This window comes from Typopeltis vanoorti, chromosome 25 (genome assembly GCF_054136105.1).
Source record: "Typopeltis vanoorti isolate ZY-2024b chromosome 25, IOZ_Tvanoo_1.0, whole genome shotgun sequence".
In the NCBI taxonomy this organism is placed as follows: domain Eukaryota; kingdom Metazoa; phylum Arthropoda; class Arachnida; order Uropygi; family Thelyphonidae; genus Typopeltis; species Typopeltis vanoorti.
The window spans coordinates 53171487-53190369 of NC_143573.1; the positions used below are offsets into that span (position 1 = coordinate 53171487).

General features: G+C 38.1%; 1 protein-coding gene across 10 annotated transcripts in view; it reads left to right on the forward strand.

Annotated features, from left to right (window-relative positions):
• Positions 1-18883, forward strand: part of LOC150092750 (xylosyl- and glucuronyltransferase LARGE1-like) — a 676688-nt gene that overhangs the window by 256943 nt on the left and 400862 nt on the right. For all 10 annotated transcript variants that reach the window (XM_090414755.1, XM_090414753.1, XM_090414752.1 and 7 more), the window contains one exon: positions 3605-3673. The gene's annotated coding sequence lies outside the window, so the exon portion shown is untranslated. The remainder of the gene's footprint in view (positions 1-3604; positions 3674-18883) is intronic.

An 18883-nucleotide genomic window follows, 5' to 3' on the forward strand; every position in this document is an offset into this window, starting at 1 on the left:
ATACATTATATGAAGACAATTATGCATAACAAATGCTTTCTCGTACTTAAAGTTCTTTTTTAAAATAATAATAACAACAATAACTGTTTACAACATATATTATTATAATATTCATAATGATGATTATTACAGATGTTTCTTTGCAATTTTACACTTTATATATACAATATCAATGGATATAATCACTCTATATTGCATACTTTTGTTAAAGTTACACACATTACATACAGGGTGTTCGGGATAAATTTGACAGTTTCGTAAGGAAAAAGAAAATCTTCTTTGTATCTATTAAATTTAATGAATTGACAAAAAAACATTACAGGCAGAGTTAATTACAATACTATCAACAAGATTTACTCAAAATAACCACCATTAGCATCGATCACAGCTTCAATTCTGCTTCGGAACCTCAAACAAGCTGATGCTACAGTCTCCCTGGGAAGGGCCGCAAAAACTGTTTTAATTTTATCCATTAACTGGGCTTTTGTATTACTGGAAGTGCGATTGGTGTCTTTTTCAACTGCGCCCCATACAAAATAATCCATGGGGTTAAGGTCTGGGGAGTTTGGAGGCCAAACATTTGGACTGGTGAAGTCGTAGAAATTTTCAGACAACCATTTTTGACTTTTCCCAGAGGTGTGGCAAGGGGCCGAATCCTGCTGCCATACATACGGCCTACCATTGGCTACCCTTGTTATCCAGGGCTTGACTACAGTTAGCAACTCCACGAACAAAGCCCGAATTCCAATGCCAGGGTTCTTCAACACCTGTTCCTGCAGATTTGCGAGGAATTCTGCTGTACGAACGCAATCAGATCGTCTGCTAGGGATCTTTCTTCTTGCTACATCCTCGTAGTCACCATTGCAAGTCTCTAGTTCATGCCTGATTGTTTTTACTGTATTCAGGGAGCATTGGGCAGCAGTCGTAATATCCTTATTTTGATGGCGGGCACGAATCATCATGATACAAGTTATTCTCTTCCATGATTCAGGTGGGTTCCAGCTATCCATCCTTTCTGACATCTTGTATATGAATGAAGAAGGGTCCAAACTTTTAAATGAAGAGAAGTGTGTGTTAATACATGTAACTTACGGAAAAATATAATTAATTATAAATATGTCAAATTTATCCCGAACACCCTGTACATTTGATTACATATGATACATTACTTACATTTGTTTACATATGATACTTACTTTACATACATTTGTTTACATATAATACATACATTAAATACTTTGGTTTACATGTGATACGTACATTACATGCACATGGTTACATATGATACATCTTGGAGAGAATTAATTTCTCTGCTTTCATCCTCGAAGCTTATATGTAAGCTTATCTGAGGATGACACCAGTTCATTATTATTTATTGCTTTTATTATAATAAAAACAATAAATGAGCGAAAATGGAGCTGAGCAAATCTCAAATGCCAGTGATGGCAAGACACAAATTGTTGTTTGATTATTAATTCGAGAAATGGGAAAGTATGGCATTTATTTTGTAATGATCAGTCCAAAAGGTTATGTTTGAGCCCAGATATTTTTGAAATTGGAGAGGTGGTCCTGAAATTATCGTGGGTGGGTAATGGATGGTGTAGTCAATGAAGTTTAACTGATGTTCGGCTGTTGCTGTAAACAAGACTGAAGAACTTGATGAATGGGAGGCACACTTCCAAACACACCAACCCTTTTTTTCCCCTAAGATCCAAAGAAAATCCTAGGGAATTTTTTAGCTATGTGGCCAGTAGGAGGAGAAATGACTGTGGAAGAACGATATTGTAGGATAAAAATGGGAATAGAGTGACTGATGCAAAGGACATAGTGGAATTTTTCGATGACCACTTTATTGGAGTATTTCATCCTGGAGGAGTCAGTTTTAATGCTAGAGGGGATAGGGCAGGTTCAAGGTTTAGAGGTACAGGAGGAGAGTGTGTTTCAGATACTGAGTACTCTGGATATCAGTAAAGCTTTGGGACTGGATTGTATTTCACCATGAGTTTTGAGAGAATGTGCTAGGGAACCGACAGTGCCTTTAACCTGGCTTTTCAATGAAAGTCTGGCTTCGGCAAAGATGCCCAGGGAATTTAAGGAAGGTAAGATAGTGTCATTGCATAAGGGTGGTAACAGACTGGAAGTGTCTAATTATAGACCAGTCTGTGTGTCATCAGTAGTTGTTAAGATCTTGGAGAAAGTAGTGAGGGACCGTATACAGCACTGGGCAGATGAGGGTAATGTTATCTGTGAGAGTCAACATGGATTTGTGAAAGGCCGCTCTTGTTTTAGCAATATGCTAGCCTTTTATAATAAAGTTACAAGAACATTAGATGTTATGTTCTTGTAATTTCAAAACATCGATGGGACACTGCATACACTATGGGAGGAGTTATACTGGAAGAAGTAGGGGAGACAAGAGATCTGGGGTTGATTATTGATAGAAACCTGAAGTTTAGGGGACATATTGCAAAGATGGTGAAGGTAACACAGAGGATTGCTGCAATAATGAGAAGGATGCTGACATGCAGAGATAAAACAGTTATCATTCCATTGTACAAGATCCTGATCAGCCCACACTTGGACTATTGTTCTCAGATTTGGTCCCCAGGATTTGAAGGGGATAAATTAACTGTGGAAAGGGTACAAAGGTGGATAACAAAGATGGTTTCAGGACTGTACAATGATAGTTATGAGGATCAGCTGAGGGAATGTGGACTGCAGAGTTTGGTGGATAGAAGAAGGAGGGGTGATATGATTGAGACTTTTAAATTGTTTAGAGGTGGTTACAGCGTTGACACTGGGGAGTTCTTTCGCTTGGTTGAACAGTGGGAAGGAGTGATGACAGGCCATCCCTGGAAGTTACAAAAGGAAACTGTGAGCAAGAGGGTGAGGAGTGGTTTCTTTGCATGGAGGGTGGTTGAACCATGGAATGCATTTCCTGATGGAGTGGTGAGAGCGAGAACGGTCAATGAGTTTAAGGAGTGGTATGATAGACTTCATATTTCTTAGAAAGGACCTCTCACAACGAGTCTTTTGACTCCATGGAGGCCTGAATAATAATAATAATAATAATAATAATAATAATAATAATAATAATAATAATGTCAGCTGCAGTGTTTTGGTTATAATGCTTTTCTGTAAAAAAGTTCTATTCTAATGGTGAATTCTTATAGTTTCGAAACTTTCAATGTAGCATATGCATTCTGTGCTAAGAGAAATGTAATTAATATAATTAATTACATTTCTAATATAATAATGTAAAAATGTAAAAAAGTAATGTAATTAATGTAATTAATTACATTACTTTTTTACATTTTTACATTATTATATTAATGTAATGCAGTTATGTGACTATTATATTAGTGGTTGTTGTATTATATTAGTAGGGATGAATTTCGTTATATAATGTAATATATAACACATCTTGCTTGGGGGAGTGGTACTTATATACTATATTATTCATGGTACTTATATACTAATATACTTTGAATTACTTATTGATGGATTTGCCATAAAAGAATGGAAAATTACCCATGTGGGGAGCAAAATAAAAAGCTGTGTTTATGAGATTCTGTTTTTGACCAAGATGTGTTTTGTATTATAGGTATTTCTTCAAGATAAATCATGGAATATCTCCAGAAAGGTTACCTGATAAGATATATGATTAGTGATCGTAAGTTTTTTTTTATTATTATATTCTGAGCAAATAATGTATTTACCACTGAATAGTGAGATACTGAGATACTTTTTTTTTCTTTTGGTTGTCAGTCTTAACCTACTTTGGATATATGCAGATAATGAATGAATCGAAGTTTTAAAGCTGTAATAATGGTTTCCATTTTTTCATTGCCTTCTGCATGCCATCTGTAGATAAACCAAAGCTACACCATGAAAAACCCATGCATTTGTGTTTTTAGAAATATTTATAATTCCAATTTTCATTTTGTATATTGCCAACAATCAGGAAACTGCTCACTCTCTCTCTCTCTCACCTCAGTCCTGTGCAGTCAGCAGCAACATGTATGATATTATTAAAAGAAACACACATATTAACCACAGTGAAAATATTTAATTGTAAATATTTCATCCTAAGTATCTTAGGACATCATCAGTACAGTAGTTTAAAACAATAATAGGAATAACATACAGTTAGGACACATGATTACAATAGAATCTCATTAAATGTGTAATGTGTTACAGAAGTAAAAAAAAAAAAAAAAACTAATAATAAATATTTTACACAATTTTGTATGACAATTTCCCATACTTTAGGAATAGTAAGAACATCGCTGCGGTTTAAATTTGGTCTGTGTAGTAGGGCTTCAGAAACTTTCTTTGGTTAAACGTTCATGTTTATATAAAGATCTATGTAAAAGTTTAGATTTTTTCCAATGGATCCTATGGTTTGGATTTTCAATTCCGTGTTGAGAGAGGCCAGATTTCTGCAGTTTAAAAAGACGAATGTGGTCTTGATGTTCTGAGATGCGTTTCTGAACAGACCTTCCTGTCTGTCCAAAGTAAGACAATTTGCATGAGCTTGAGTCTGTTCAGAAACGCATCTCGGAACATCAAGACCACGTTCGTCTTTTTAAACCGCAGAAATCTGCCCTCTCTCAACACAGAATTGAAAATCCAAACCATAGGATCCATTGGGAAAAATCTAAACTTTTAAATAGATCTTTATATAAACATGAATGTTTATATAAAGAAAGTTCTGAAGCCCTACTGCACAGACCAAATTTAAACTGCAACAACGTTCTTACTATTCCTAAAGTATGGGAAATAGTCATACAAAATTGTGTAAAATAATTATTATTAGTTTTTTTTTTTTTTTTACTTCTGTAACACGTTACGCATGTTTAATGAGATTCTATTGTAATCATGTGCCCTAACTGTATGCTATTCCTATTATTGTTTTAAACTACTGTACTGATGATGTCCTAAGATACTTAGGATGAAATATTTACAATTAAATATTTTCACTGTGGTTAATACGTGTGTTTCTTTTAATTATGATCTCACCACAGGTTTTGTTATTTAAAAAAAAAATGTATGATATTGCCTTCAGTCTACAGAGTACAGAGATACAAAGGCCAAGGTCCATTTCTTTCAGATACTTCTGTCCTGCACCACCAGTTCAACTTCTCTCTAACTCTGCCAGCCAGCCATTCTTATTTCCTTTTCTGTCATTCTCTGCCAAGTTAATTTAGACCTTTCCCTTTTCCTTCTGGAATCTATCTGCTGTCCATTCTCAGTAATTAATTTCTATCTGCATGTTTTTATTTCATTGGTGATGCTTTTTTTTTTCTTAGTCAGCTTATATAAGTCATCATTTGTTATACATTAGGGGCAAAATGTTTTTAATATTTTACTTTGGACATTTTGTTTGAAAACTATTTAATTTAGCTTCATGTTTTTCTGGTAAGCTCCATGTTTCTGATCTGTATAATAATACAGCCTTAACATTGCTATTGAAGATCATTATTTTGGTTTTATTATAATATTATTTGATTTTCTGAAAGCAGTATTACACAAAAGGCTGCAATGTTAGGCACACTGGAAGATGTATGCAATGAAAAAGAAAACACGCTGTGAAGAAAAGAAGTGAGTAAGTGCTATAAGGAATAAAAATAGTCTGCTGCTAACTGAAGAGGATAAGATTATTAGAAGATGGAAAGAACGCTATTACCTTTTGTCAATCTTTGCATTATATCCCTGTCAATTCCACCTTCGGTATCTATATTTGATCCCAAGTATGTAAAATGTTTAACTTTGTCCACAGCATATTGAGTGATTTTGATTTCATCATGGCATTTGCTGTTTATGTTAAGAACTTTTGTTTTAGTCATATTTATTTTAAGATTAACCATTTCGACTGTTCTCTACAAGTCTTCAGAGTTTGCTTGCTGTCATTGTTTTTTTCTGATATCAAAATTATTATTATTATTATTATTATAATATACTACAGTACAAAATGATAAAACTGATCTTTTGGGAACAAAGAGAAAATAACGACCTTATATACATTGCAATGTCAGAACACAAAATACTGACAGTAAAACATTTATGTCACTATGCAGCTTGGCGAAAACATTATTTCAATGCCAACTACATGACAGTCAGAAATACATTCCGTATAACAAGACCTCAGACTACTAATTATATCACATATAAATGCAATAATCACTACGGAAAGGCCACACGACACTTCTACATCCCAGACATGATGAACAAATTACCTTTTGAATACAGAAACCTTACAAACTACAATAGCCTGAAAAGAGCTCTAAGGACATACTATGAACAAGAAACACGCCCCCAAAATACCATACAAACTTAATGAAACACAATATATTCGTTCAGGCTTCCAGTTCAGCGACGCATCAATACATTCCAAGTTATTGTGTGTGTGTGTGTGTGTGTGTGTGTGTGTGTGTGTGTGTGTGTGTGTGTGTGTGTGTGTGTGTGTGTGTGTGTGTGTGTGTGTGTGTGTGTGTGTGTGTGCACGTGAATTTTTCAATCATAGACTTCATAGCTTTCCAACATAGCAAAAAAAAACAATAAATAATAACCAACTGGTATCATCCTCAGATAAGCTTACATATAAGCTTCGAGGATGAAAGCAGAGAAATTAGTTCTCATCCAAGATGTATCATATGTAACCAAGTGCATGTAATGTACGTATCACATGTAAACCAAAGTATGTAATGTATGTATTATTATTCAGGCCTCCATGGAGTCAAAACACTCATCGTGGGAGGTCCTTCCTATGAAACACAAAGTCTGTCAAGACTCATCGATGGGAGGTCCCCCCTAAGAAACACAAAGTCTATTATACCACTCCTTAAACTCATTGACCGTTCTTGCTCTCATCACTCTATCAGACAATGCATTCCACGGTTAAACCATCCTCCACGCAAAGAAACCACTCTTCACCCTCTTGCTCACAGTTTCCTTTCGTAACTTCCAGGGATGGCCTCTTGTCATCACTCCTTCCCACTGTTCAACCAAGCGAAAGAACTCCCCAGTGTAAACGCTGTAACCACCTCTCAATGGTTTAAAAGTCTCAATCATATCACCTCTCCTTCTTTTATCCACCAAACTCTGCAGTCCACATTCCCTCAGCCGATCCTTGTACAGTCCTGAAACCATCTTTGTCATCCGTCTTTGTATCCTTTCCACAGTTAATTTATCCCCTTCAAATCCTTGGGACCAAATCCGAGAACAATAGTCCAAGTGTGGTCTGATCAGAGACTTATACAACGGAATGATAACCCTCTTATCCAAGTCAGTGTCCTTCTCATAATTGCAGCAATCCTCTGTGTTACCTTCACCACCTTTGCAATATGTCCCCTAAACTTCAGGTTTCTATCAATAATCAACCCCAGATCTCTTGTCTCCAATACTTCCTCCAGTATAACTCCTTGCATAGAGTATGCAGTGTCCCATCGATGTTTCCCAAACCTCAAGACCTTACATTTTGTTGCATTAAACTGACATCCCCATTCATTTGCCCATCTATCTAGCTTATTCAAATCCTCTTGCTGGGCTACCACATCTGCACTATTACTAATAATCCTTCCCAGCTTCGCATCATCTGTAAACAACTAAATATCCCCATGCAATCCACTGGCAATGTCATTGATATAAAGGTTAAATAATATAGGTCCTAGTACTGAGCCCTGTGGGACCCCACTTGTAACCCTCTGCCTCCTGGAAACTGCTCCACCATACACAACTCTCTGATACCTATCAGACAGCCAATCCTGAATCCAGTTGACCAATCTGACATCCAGACCCATGTGCTGCAACTTAAATATCAGCTTATCATGTGGCACCCTGTCAAATGCCTTTGCTAAGTCTAAGAAAATTGCAGTATATGCCTTTCCCTCATCTAATGTTCTTGTAACTTTATTTAAAAGGCTAGCATATTGCTAAAACAAGAGTACCCTTTCACAAATCCTTGTTGACTCTCACAGATAACATTACCCATATCTGCCCAATGCTGTATGCAGTCCCTCACTACTTTCTCCAAGATCTTAACAACTACTGATGACACACAGACTGGCCTATAATTAGACACTTCCAGTCTGTTACCACCGTTATGCAATAGCACTATCTTACGTTCCTTCCATTCCATGGGCACCTTTGCTGAAGCCAGACTTTCATTGAAAAGCCAGGTTAAAGGCACTGTCGGTTCCCTAGCACATTCTCTCAAAACTCGTGGTGAAATATCATCCAGTCCCAAAGCTTTACTGACATCCAGAGTACTCAGTATCTGAAACACACTCTCCTCTTGTACCTCTAAACCTCAAACCAGCCCTATCCCTCTAGCATTAAAACTGACTCCTCTGGGATGACATACTCCAATAAAGTGTTTTTTGAACAATTCCACTATATCCTCTGCATCAGTCACTGTATTCCCATTTTTATCCCACAATATCATTCTTCCACAGTCATTTCTCCTCCTCCTGGCCACATAGCTAAAAAATTCCCTAGGATTTTCTTTGGATCTTAGGGCCAATCTCCTCTCATATTCCAGTTTTGCTTTCTGTACCACACTAGTCACTCTTCTGGCCTATGTCTTATATTCTTCATGCATCCTCTCTTCACCTGTCTCCTTACATCTTTTCCATTGCCCCCTTTTTAGCATGCAATTCCTGTTTAATATTGTTTGTCATTCACTTTACTCCAAATTGCATCTTCTTCTTCACTCGTAGTATACAACTTACCATTGCTGCTAACAAATATTCTTTCACAATTTTCTGCGCAGTAATGATATGTAAGCAAATGTATGTAAAAATTATATGTAAAGAAATGTATGTAAAAATTATATGTAAAGAAATGTATGTAATGTAAGTATCATATGTAAACAAATGTAAGTAATGTATCATATGTAAACAAATGTAAGTAATGTATCATATGTAAACAAATGTAAGTAATGTATCATATGTAAACAAATGTAAGTAATGTATCATATGTAAACAAATGTAAGTAATGTATCATATGTAAAGAAATGTATGTAATAACTGTAACAAAAGTATGCAATATAGAGTGATTATATCCGATGATCTTGTATATATAGACTGTAAAATTGCAAAGAAACATCTGTAGTAATCATCATTATGAATATTATAATAATATATGTTGTAAACAGTTATTGTTGTTATTATTATTTTAAAAAAAACTTTATGTACGAGAAATTCTTTGTTATGCATAATTGTCTTAATATAATGTATGTAATTTATCTGAGAAATAATTTAAAAAAAAAAAAAAATTATTATTCGGCCTCCATGAAGTCAAAAGACCCATCGTGGGAGATCCTTCCTAAGAAACACAAAGTCTATCACGACTCATCGAGGGGAGGTCTCTCCCCCTAAGAAACACAATGTCTATCATACCACTGCTTAACGTGATTGACCGTTCTTGCTCTCACCACTCCATTAGGCAATGCATTCCATGGTTCAACCACCCTCCATGCAAAGAAACCACTCCTCACACTCTTCCTCACATTTTCCTTTCGTAGCTTTCAGGGATATCACTCTCGTCATCACTCCTTCCTGCTGTTCAACCAAGCGAAAGAACTCCCCAGTGTCAACCCTGTAACCACCTCTCAACAGTTTAAAAATTTCAATCATATCACCTCTCCTTCTTCTATCCACCAAACTCTGCAGTCCACATTCCCTCAGCTGATCGTCAAAACTATCATTGTACAGTACTGAAGCCATCTTTGTTATCTGCCTTTGTACCCTTTCCACAGTTAATTTATCCCCTTCAAATCCTGGGGACCAAATCTGAAAACAATAGTCCAAGTGTGGTCTGATCAAGGTCTTATACAACGGAATGATAACTGTTTTATCTCTGCAGGTCAGTGTCCTTCTCATAATTGCAGCAATCCTCTGTGTTACCTTCACCACCTTTGCAATATGTCCCCTAAACTACAGGTTTCTATCAATCATCAACCCCCAGATCTCTTGTGTCCCCTACTTCCTCCAGTATAACTCCTCCCATAGAGTATGCAGCATCCCATCAATGTTTCCCAAACCTCAGGACATTACATTTTCTGCATTAAACTGACACCCCCATTGATTTGCCCATCTATCTAGCTTATTCAAATCCTCTTGCAGGGCTGCCGCATCTGCACTATTACTAATAATGCTTCTCAGCTTTGCATCATCTGCAAACAACTGAATATCCCTTGCAATCCACTGACAAAGTCATTGATATAAAATTTAAACAATATAGGTCTCAGTACTGAGCCCTGTGGGACCCCACTTGTAACCCTATGCATCCTTGAAATTCCACCATCATACACAACTCTCTGATACCTATCGGACAGCCAATCCTGAATCCAGTTGACCAATCTGACATCCAGACACATGTGCTGCAACTTAAATATCAGCTTATCATGTGGCACCCTGTCAAATGCCTTCACTAAATCTAAGAAAATGGCAGTATATGCCTTTTCCTCATCTAATGCTCTTGTAACTTTATCATAAAAGACTAGCATATTGCTAAAACAAGAGTGCCCCTGCACAAATCCATGTTGATTCTCACAGATAATATTATCCTCATTTGCCCTATGCTGTATACTGTCCTTCACTACTTTCTCCAAGATCTTACTAACTACTGAAGACACACAAACTGCTCTATAATTAGACGCTTGCAGTCTGCTATCGCCCTTATGCATTGGCACTATCTTACCTTCCTTCTATTCCATGGGCACCTTTGCCAAAGCCAGACTTTCATTGAAAAGCCAGGTTAAAGGCACTGTCAGTTCCCTAGCACATTCTCTCAAAACTTGTGGTGAAATACCATCCAGTCCCACAACTTTACTGACATCCAGAGTACTCAGTATTTAAAACACACTCTCCTCTTGTACTTCTAAACCTTGAACCTGCTCTATCCCTCTAGCATTAAAACTGACTTCTCCAGGATGAAATACTCCAATAAAATGTTAATTGAACAATTCTACTATGGCCGCTGCATCAGTCACTCTATTCCCATTTTTATCCCACAATATCATTCTTCCACAGTCATTTCTCCTCCCTGGCCACATATCTAAAAAAATTTCCTAAGATTTTCTTTGGATCTTGGGGCTAATCTCCTCTTATATTCCAGTTTCGTCTTCCTTACCATACTAGTCACTCTTCTGGCCTGTGTCTTAATTATACTCTTCATGCATCTTCTCTTCTCCTGTCTCCTTTTATCTCTTCCACAGCATCTTTTTTGCATGCAATTCCTGTTTGATATTGTTTTTCATCCACTTTACTCCAAATTGTGTCCTGTTGTTCACTCGTGGTATACAACTTACCATTGCTGCAAACAAATATTCTTTCATAATTTCCCATGCCCTAATGACATCCCGGCCTTCCAATTCCTCCCTCCATGAAACTTCCAGAAGTTGACGTCTGAAACTATTATAATCACCTGCCTTATGATTCCACATACGTTCCCGTCTCTTTGATACTCCTGCATGTCTATTCATTTTTCAAGTCAAAACCATATGGTCACTCTCTGCAACTGGTGGGAGAGATGTCATCTCAGTTATCATCAACTCTTCTGATGCTATGACCAAATCCAAAACTCTGGATCTCTTATTCCCTCTATTACATGTTGCCTAAAACATTTGTCCCTCAAGAATTCTAGACATTCCATTCACTTATTGCTACATGCATCTTCCTCTCCCCAGTTTATACTACTGTAGTTAAAATCTCCCATAACAATCATTCTTCTTGCACTTGCCAAACTCAACTGTATAAACATTTCCTGGTCCCCACCCTCTGTGCTCCTTGGTCTGTAGCAACACCCCACTAAATATCCTATCTTGCCCACCTCTACCTCACACCATATGCTTTCAAAATCATTAGTGTCACTGCCTTCCAAAGTCTCCACTCTTAGAGGACATAAGTTGTCACTTATCAATAGCAGTACTCCACCACCATGCTTTCCCTTCCTATCCTGCTGAAAAATGCTGTACTCAGTGACTTCTATTCCTGTTATTATATCCTCTTCTGTCAACCACGTCTCAGCGATCCCAATAATTTTTGGCCAGGCTGATGTTTTGTGTGCCAACAATTCCTCTCCCTTATTCTGGATACTCCTGGCATTAGTATATAGCATATAAATGCCGCTGTTTCTATACCCAGCATTATCCTCTCTAGACTCCACTGGGCTCAGTGTTACCTGATGTCGTCCCCCTTCTCCCAAGTCTCCCAAGAAATTATACCATCAGCATTCTCTAGATCTTCTAACTGCGACATAGAATTCCATTGAATCCCTATTCTTGCATCTGTTTTTCTCATAATTCACTCATTATACACTTTTCTCATAATACACTCAATATCTTTAATGATAAACCAGACATTGCACATTGCCTTACACCAGATCTTGTCTCAAACCATTCAGGTATTATTTGCTGTGCAATAACTCAACTTTTACTGCCTTTATACATTTCTTTGATTATTCTCACATATTTGTCAGGAATTTTATAACTTTTAATAATTAAGCATAATGTTTTTTTACCAATCCTGTCAAATGCTTTAGCAAAGTCTGTAAAATTTAAATATAATGGGCTCTAAGTTCTATGCTTTGTTTAATTACATTCCTTTAAGAAAAATATGATGCACAGTACTCTCACCTGTTCTAAAACCAGCTGTTCATGCTTTAATATATTCTCTACTTCATTTTTAATTCTGTTGGTTGAAAGGAAGATGGTGGCTCGCATAGCAGTCTCACATGATGGTTGTTGTTGCGAAGAATGTTTTTGATTTTAGTGGTGATTAATGAGTTTTAGATATTGTGAATCTTCTTTGTTTGCGGAATACAAGGTAAGACTTTGACTTTTGATACAATTTTCTGGCCCTAGCCCGTTCTCTTCGCCATTGTAAATATTTCGTACCTCATTGTACACAAGAATGGAGAATGTAAATGATATCAAAGACGCCATTCAACAGTTAAACAAAGATATGTCACTTGACATTCTCAAATTCATCCTTAAGATATTTGATACAGACTATCCTGGTTGCTTGAATCTCTTCACTCAAGTAAATGACACTGAAGATGATGATTTGGACATTGAAGAGGACATTACACCTGTTTCTCCTACAAAGTCTCCCCAACAGTTCGATTGTTCACATGAGGAACAATCTAATAAAAGACGCAGAACATCGGAAGGTGGAATGGAAGATGATGTAACAACTCAACAAAATCAGATCACCCAAGATAGAAAAGAAAAGGTCCCTCCAGTTATCCTTCAAGTTAAAGACAAATGGACCTCAGTCTCAAGATCCCTAGGAGAACAAAATATCAATTTTTCCTGGGCAAGAAATACTGAAGAGGGTGTAAAGATTCACCCTACTACTGTCACAGATTATCGCATGATGACGAAAATGCTGGATGACAACTCTAAACTGCCCTTCCACACCTTTGCGCTAGCAAGCGAGAAGAACTTAAAAGTAGTTGTAAGAGGAGTGGCTGAGGGCATCACAACTGATGAGATCACAACTGACCTCATCAATCAAGGATTGACTCCAACCAAAGTCAGTAGAATGTTGAGGTCAGATAAAATACCAATGCCACTGGTGTTGGTCGAAATCTCCAACACACAAAAAATCATCTATGAAGTTACGGACATTTGCAAGCTTAAAATTACAACCGAACCTCTAAGGAAGAAGGCATCAGCAGGGCAGTGCCACAGATGCCAGAGGTTCGGGCATGCCCAAAAACTGTGCAGAGCTGCATACAGATGCCTAAAATGCGGTGAGGGTCACCAAACAACTCCTGCACCAAACCCAGATCCACACCTGCCTGCTGTGCCAATTGTAGAGGACCACATCCCTCTAATTACAAGGGTTGCCTTTTCCATCCAAAAAACTGTGGATCAACAAGAGCTAACCATGCTCCTCCAAGCAATGACACAATACACAACCAAGCAATGACACAATACACAACCAAGCAATTTGCCCTCCAGATCATAATACCTCACATTCAACAACACAGGAAGGCACTCGACCCTCATCCATGTCCAAATCATATCTGGAAGTGGTAAGAACCCAGACTTCTTCATTGCAAGAGCGAACAAGCTCTAATCTCACATCAGCTTTAACCTCGTCACTTGCAACAACGCTGCATGAATTCAGCAAAGCAAGCACCTCACCATCCTCCAGAAAAAGATTCTACCTAGAAACTCAATCCATATTAACAGCTCTTTATAATGTTTAAAAAATTTAAACCAAATTCTCTCATGATAACAGCATGGAATGCCACTGGCTTAACAAATAAAATTCTCGAGCTGCAAGAATTTGCAAAAAAGATACAATCCAGACATAATCTTGATCAGTGAATCCCACCTCAGACCATCAAACAACCCAAAACTAAGAGGTTATATTTTATACAGGACAGACAGACTTAACTCTAGTGGAGGTGGCACAGCTATTTTCATCAAAAATTATTTAAGCCACAACTCGCTGACCAACCCCCAAACTCTAAACCTTGAGGTGACAGGTGTGGAGGTGCACACTAATAACGCAGGCAAACTCAAAATCTACGCAGCGTACAATCCTCCCAGCATTCCACTATTGACAGCAGACTTAGACTCCATCCTCGGCTCCAAGGATTCCATAATTATAGCAGGAGACCTAAACTTCAAACATACGGCCTGGTTCAGTTCGTCAATGAACTCCAAAGTGAATGAACTCCTTATTCAATTACACGTTATTCAACTCATCAATAGTAGCTGGACCCACTGAGCCCACCCACTACAGCCCATCAGGAAGTGCTGATGTATTAGACATAGTTATCCTCAGAAACATCAAATATCAATACCAGCTGGAGACAGTAGAAGAGCTTAACTCAGATCATAATCCCATCCTGCTCAGGTTAGGACTTCAAGATCAGCTCTCCCCATCATTCTTTCATACCATGGGACAAGCTCTCTTCATTAAAAAGAAGAAATAGACCAAGCTGTAAGCAATTTAACTAGGCAAATCAACACAGCAATAGCATCAGTCACTCAAACCACTGTGTTCCATGCTCCTAATTGGATCCCAGAAGAGATAATGGTCCTGATTAGGGCCAAAAATAAAGCCAGAAAGCGATATCACAACACCAGAGCCCCACAGGACAAAGAAACCTTAAACTCCTTGAACAGACAGGTTCGAGAAGCCCTCCAGATCCACAGGAATTCCAAATGGGAATCCAAACTCAAGGAAATTAACCCAGAAGATAACTCCATGTGGAAGTTTGTAAAATCTCTTCGTACCAAAAGACAACCACTTCCCCCTTTAAAGACCACTCTTGGAATGGCACACTCAAATGAAGAAAAAGTAGAAGCCCTAATTGACAATCTGAAAAATCAATGCAGCCCATCTTACGCAAACTTAAATTTCAATCTTATTTACAAAGTTCATTGTAAAGTTAGAAATGCACTAAGTCAGCCTAAGGATGATTCAGAAACCATCACCCCCACATCTCCAACAGAAATAATAAATATCATTTCCCATCTGAAGAATAAAAAGGCCTCCGGCCCTGATGGCATTACCAATAGAATAATAAAGCTACTCCCACGGAAAGCCATAATTCATCTAGTTAATATTACCAATTCCATTTTAAGATTCCAGTACTTTCCCACAGATTGGAAAATCGCAGACATTATACCTCTAAAAAAGCCTGGTAATAACCCACAACTTCCCCAAAGCTGCAGGCCCATCAGTCTTCTTTCCTGTCTTGGCAAAGTAATAGAAAAGGTCATCCTATCAAGATTACAATCAGCAGTGGACCAAGAGAAAATAATCCCAAATGAGCAATTTGGGTTTCGCAAAGCTCAAAACATGGTGCAACAAATTCACCGACTAACAGAACATATCACCCATGGTTTTAACTGGCACCTTCACACTGCTGCTGTATTTTTGGATGTTGCCAAGGCCTTTGATAAGGTCTGGCATCAAGGCCTTATCTTCAAACTAATTGAAAACAATATCCCAATTAAACTAGAAACTCACATATTCATATATTAATGAAAGATACATGCAATTTAAACTCAACGGAATTGTGTCATCAAGGCTCAAAATCCTGGCAGGAGTACCTCAGGGTTCTCTTCTGGCCCCAATACTTTTCACAACTTACATGGCAGATATTTCTCTCAATTCAAGAACAACTACTATGGCCCTTTATGCCGACGACACCGCTATTCTAGCTAGATCACTCAGCCCTCGCCTAGCAATTACAAGACTCCAAGGAAGTATCAATGAGCTAGCAAACTGGTTCACCAACTGGAGGATTAACGTGAACCCCCCCTCAAAAGCTCAGCCATGGTGTTTTCAAGAAGAAAGATCTGCAACAAAGAAGACATCCTGCTCTCTGGTCATAAGATCCCATGGCAATCAGAGACCAAATATCTTGGGGTATTAATGGATAAGAAACTCCTTTTTAACAAACGCATCAATCTCATTTGCTCCAAATCTTCCAAAGTAATAGCAGAGCTCTACCCATTGATCAACCACAAGAGCAAATTGAACCTACATAATAAATTGCTTCTTTACCGGATGGTAATGCGTCCAGTCATTACCTACGCCTCACCAGCATGGAGTCACACTTCAAGATCAAACATTTCAAAATTACAGAGAATCCAAAACAAATGCCTTAGGATGATCCTGGATGCACCGTGGTTCATCAGAAATTCACAGATTCACCGAGAAGCCGGCATCCATACATCTCCTCCCTTCTTCGTGATCTTGCAGAAAAATTCTTCGTGAAGTCAAGTTCACATTCAAACCCACTAATCGTACAAGCTCTCAATTACAATGAGACTGATTACTATAAACACAAAAGACCGAAGGCTATTCTTCTCTCAACCTATCATAGCTAACACAACTGCCCTCAGAGGGCGAGCTTAACTGCTCACAAACCTCCCATTCCCAAACAACTCTCATCACAGATAAAGGGAAATATGAAAAGCACTAGTGCTTCACCCATCCTGTCAGTAATGTTAATGGCTAATGGTTTTAATTCTGTTTATCAATATTTTACAGAAAAAAATTGCATGTACTGACGGTACTAATTCCCTCCACTTTTCACATCCAGTGAGATCTACTTTCTTACAGATTACAATTATCATTGCTACTTTCCACTGTTTAATTATCTTTTCAATCTTAGCACATTTCTAAAGATCAGTTTCAGTTCATCAGCAGCCAGTGGTGGTTGCAGGGCTGCATTGAATGCAGCTCCAGTGTTGAGTATACTAGCCATTACTACTCGCTAGTATATTCAACACTTGAGCTGCATTCAGTGCAGCCCTGCAGTCCTTATAGACAAGCTGCCACTGTTAGCAGCAATTTCTTTAGTTGTCTTAAGCATTTTATTATTATTATTATTATTATCCAGGCCTCCATGGAGTCAAAAGACTCATCATGGGAGGTCATTTTTAGGAAACACAAAGTTATCATACCACTCCTTGAACCCATTGACCGTTTACCTTCCCGCCATTCCACCAAGTAATGAAAGAAAACTCTCCAATGTCTACCTTTGTAACTGCCTCTCAACAACTTAAACGTCTTCATCATATCACCTCTCCTTCTTCTATCCACCAAACTCTGCAGTCCACATTTTCTCATTCGATCCTCATAACTCATATTGTACAGTCCTGAAACCATCTTTGTTATCCACCTCTGTACCCTTTCCAAGGTCAATTTATTTCCTTCAAATCCTGAGTACCAAATATGAGAACAATAGTCTAAGTGTGTTCTGATCAGAGTCTTATACAACGGAATGATAACTCTATTATCTCTGCAGGTTGGCGTCCTTCTCAGTATTGCAGCAATCCTCTGAGTTACCCTCACCACCTTTGCAATATGCTCCCTGAATTTCAGTTTTCTATCAATCATCACCCCCAGAACTCTTGTCCCACCTCCTCCACTACAGCTCCTCAAATCGAGTATGCATCCTCCCATCAATGGATCCCAAACCTCAAGACTTGACATTTTGCTACATTAAACCGATACCCCCATTCATTTGCCCATCTGCCTAGTTTATTCAAATCCTCTTGCAGGGCTGCCACATCTGCACTATTACTGATAACCCTTCCCAGCTTCACATCATCTGCAAACAACTGAGTGTCCCCTTGCAATCCATTGACTATATCATTGATATAAAGGTTGAACAATACAGGTCCCAGTACTGAGCCCTGTGGAACCCCACTTGTAACTTTCTGCTTCCTTGCTATTGCTCCACCATACACAACTCTCTGATACCTATCAGACAGCCAATCCTGAATCCAGTTGACCAATCTGAAATCCAGATCCATGTGCTGCAACTTGAATATCAGTTTATCATGTGGCACCCTGTCAAATGCCTTTGCAAAATCCCAAAAAATGGCAGTATATGCTTTTTCCTCATCAATTGCTCTGGTCACTTTATTATAAAAGGCAATCATATTACTAAAGCGAGAGTGCCCCTTAACAAATCCATGTTGATTCTCACAGATAACATTACCCTCATCTGCCCATGCTATATGTAGTCCCTTACTAATTTCTCAAAGATCTTAACAACTACTGATGACACACAAACAGGCCTATAATTAGACACTTTCAGTCTGCTACCGCCCTTATGCAGTGGCACTATCTTACTTTCCTTCCATTCCCTGGGTACCTTTCCCACAGCCAGACTTTTATTGAAAAGCCAAGTCAACGGAGCTGTCAGTTCTTTAGCACATTCTCTCAAAACCCTTGGTGAAATACCATCCAGGGCAACAGCTTTACTGGTATCCAGAGTACTCAGTATTTGGAACACACTCTCCTCTTGCACCTCTAAACCCTGAACCTGCCCTGTCCCTCTAGTATTAAAACCTCCTCCAGGATGAAATACTCCAATAAAATGATCATTGAAC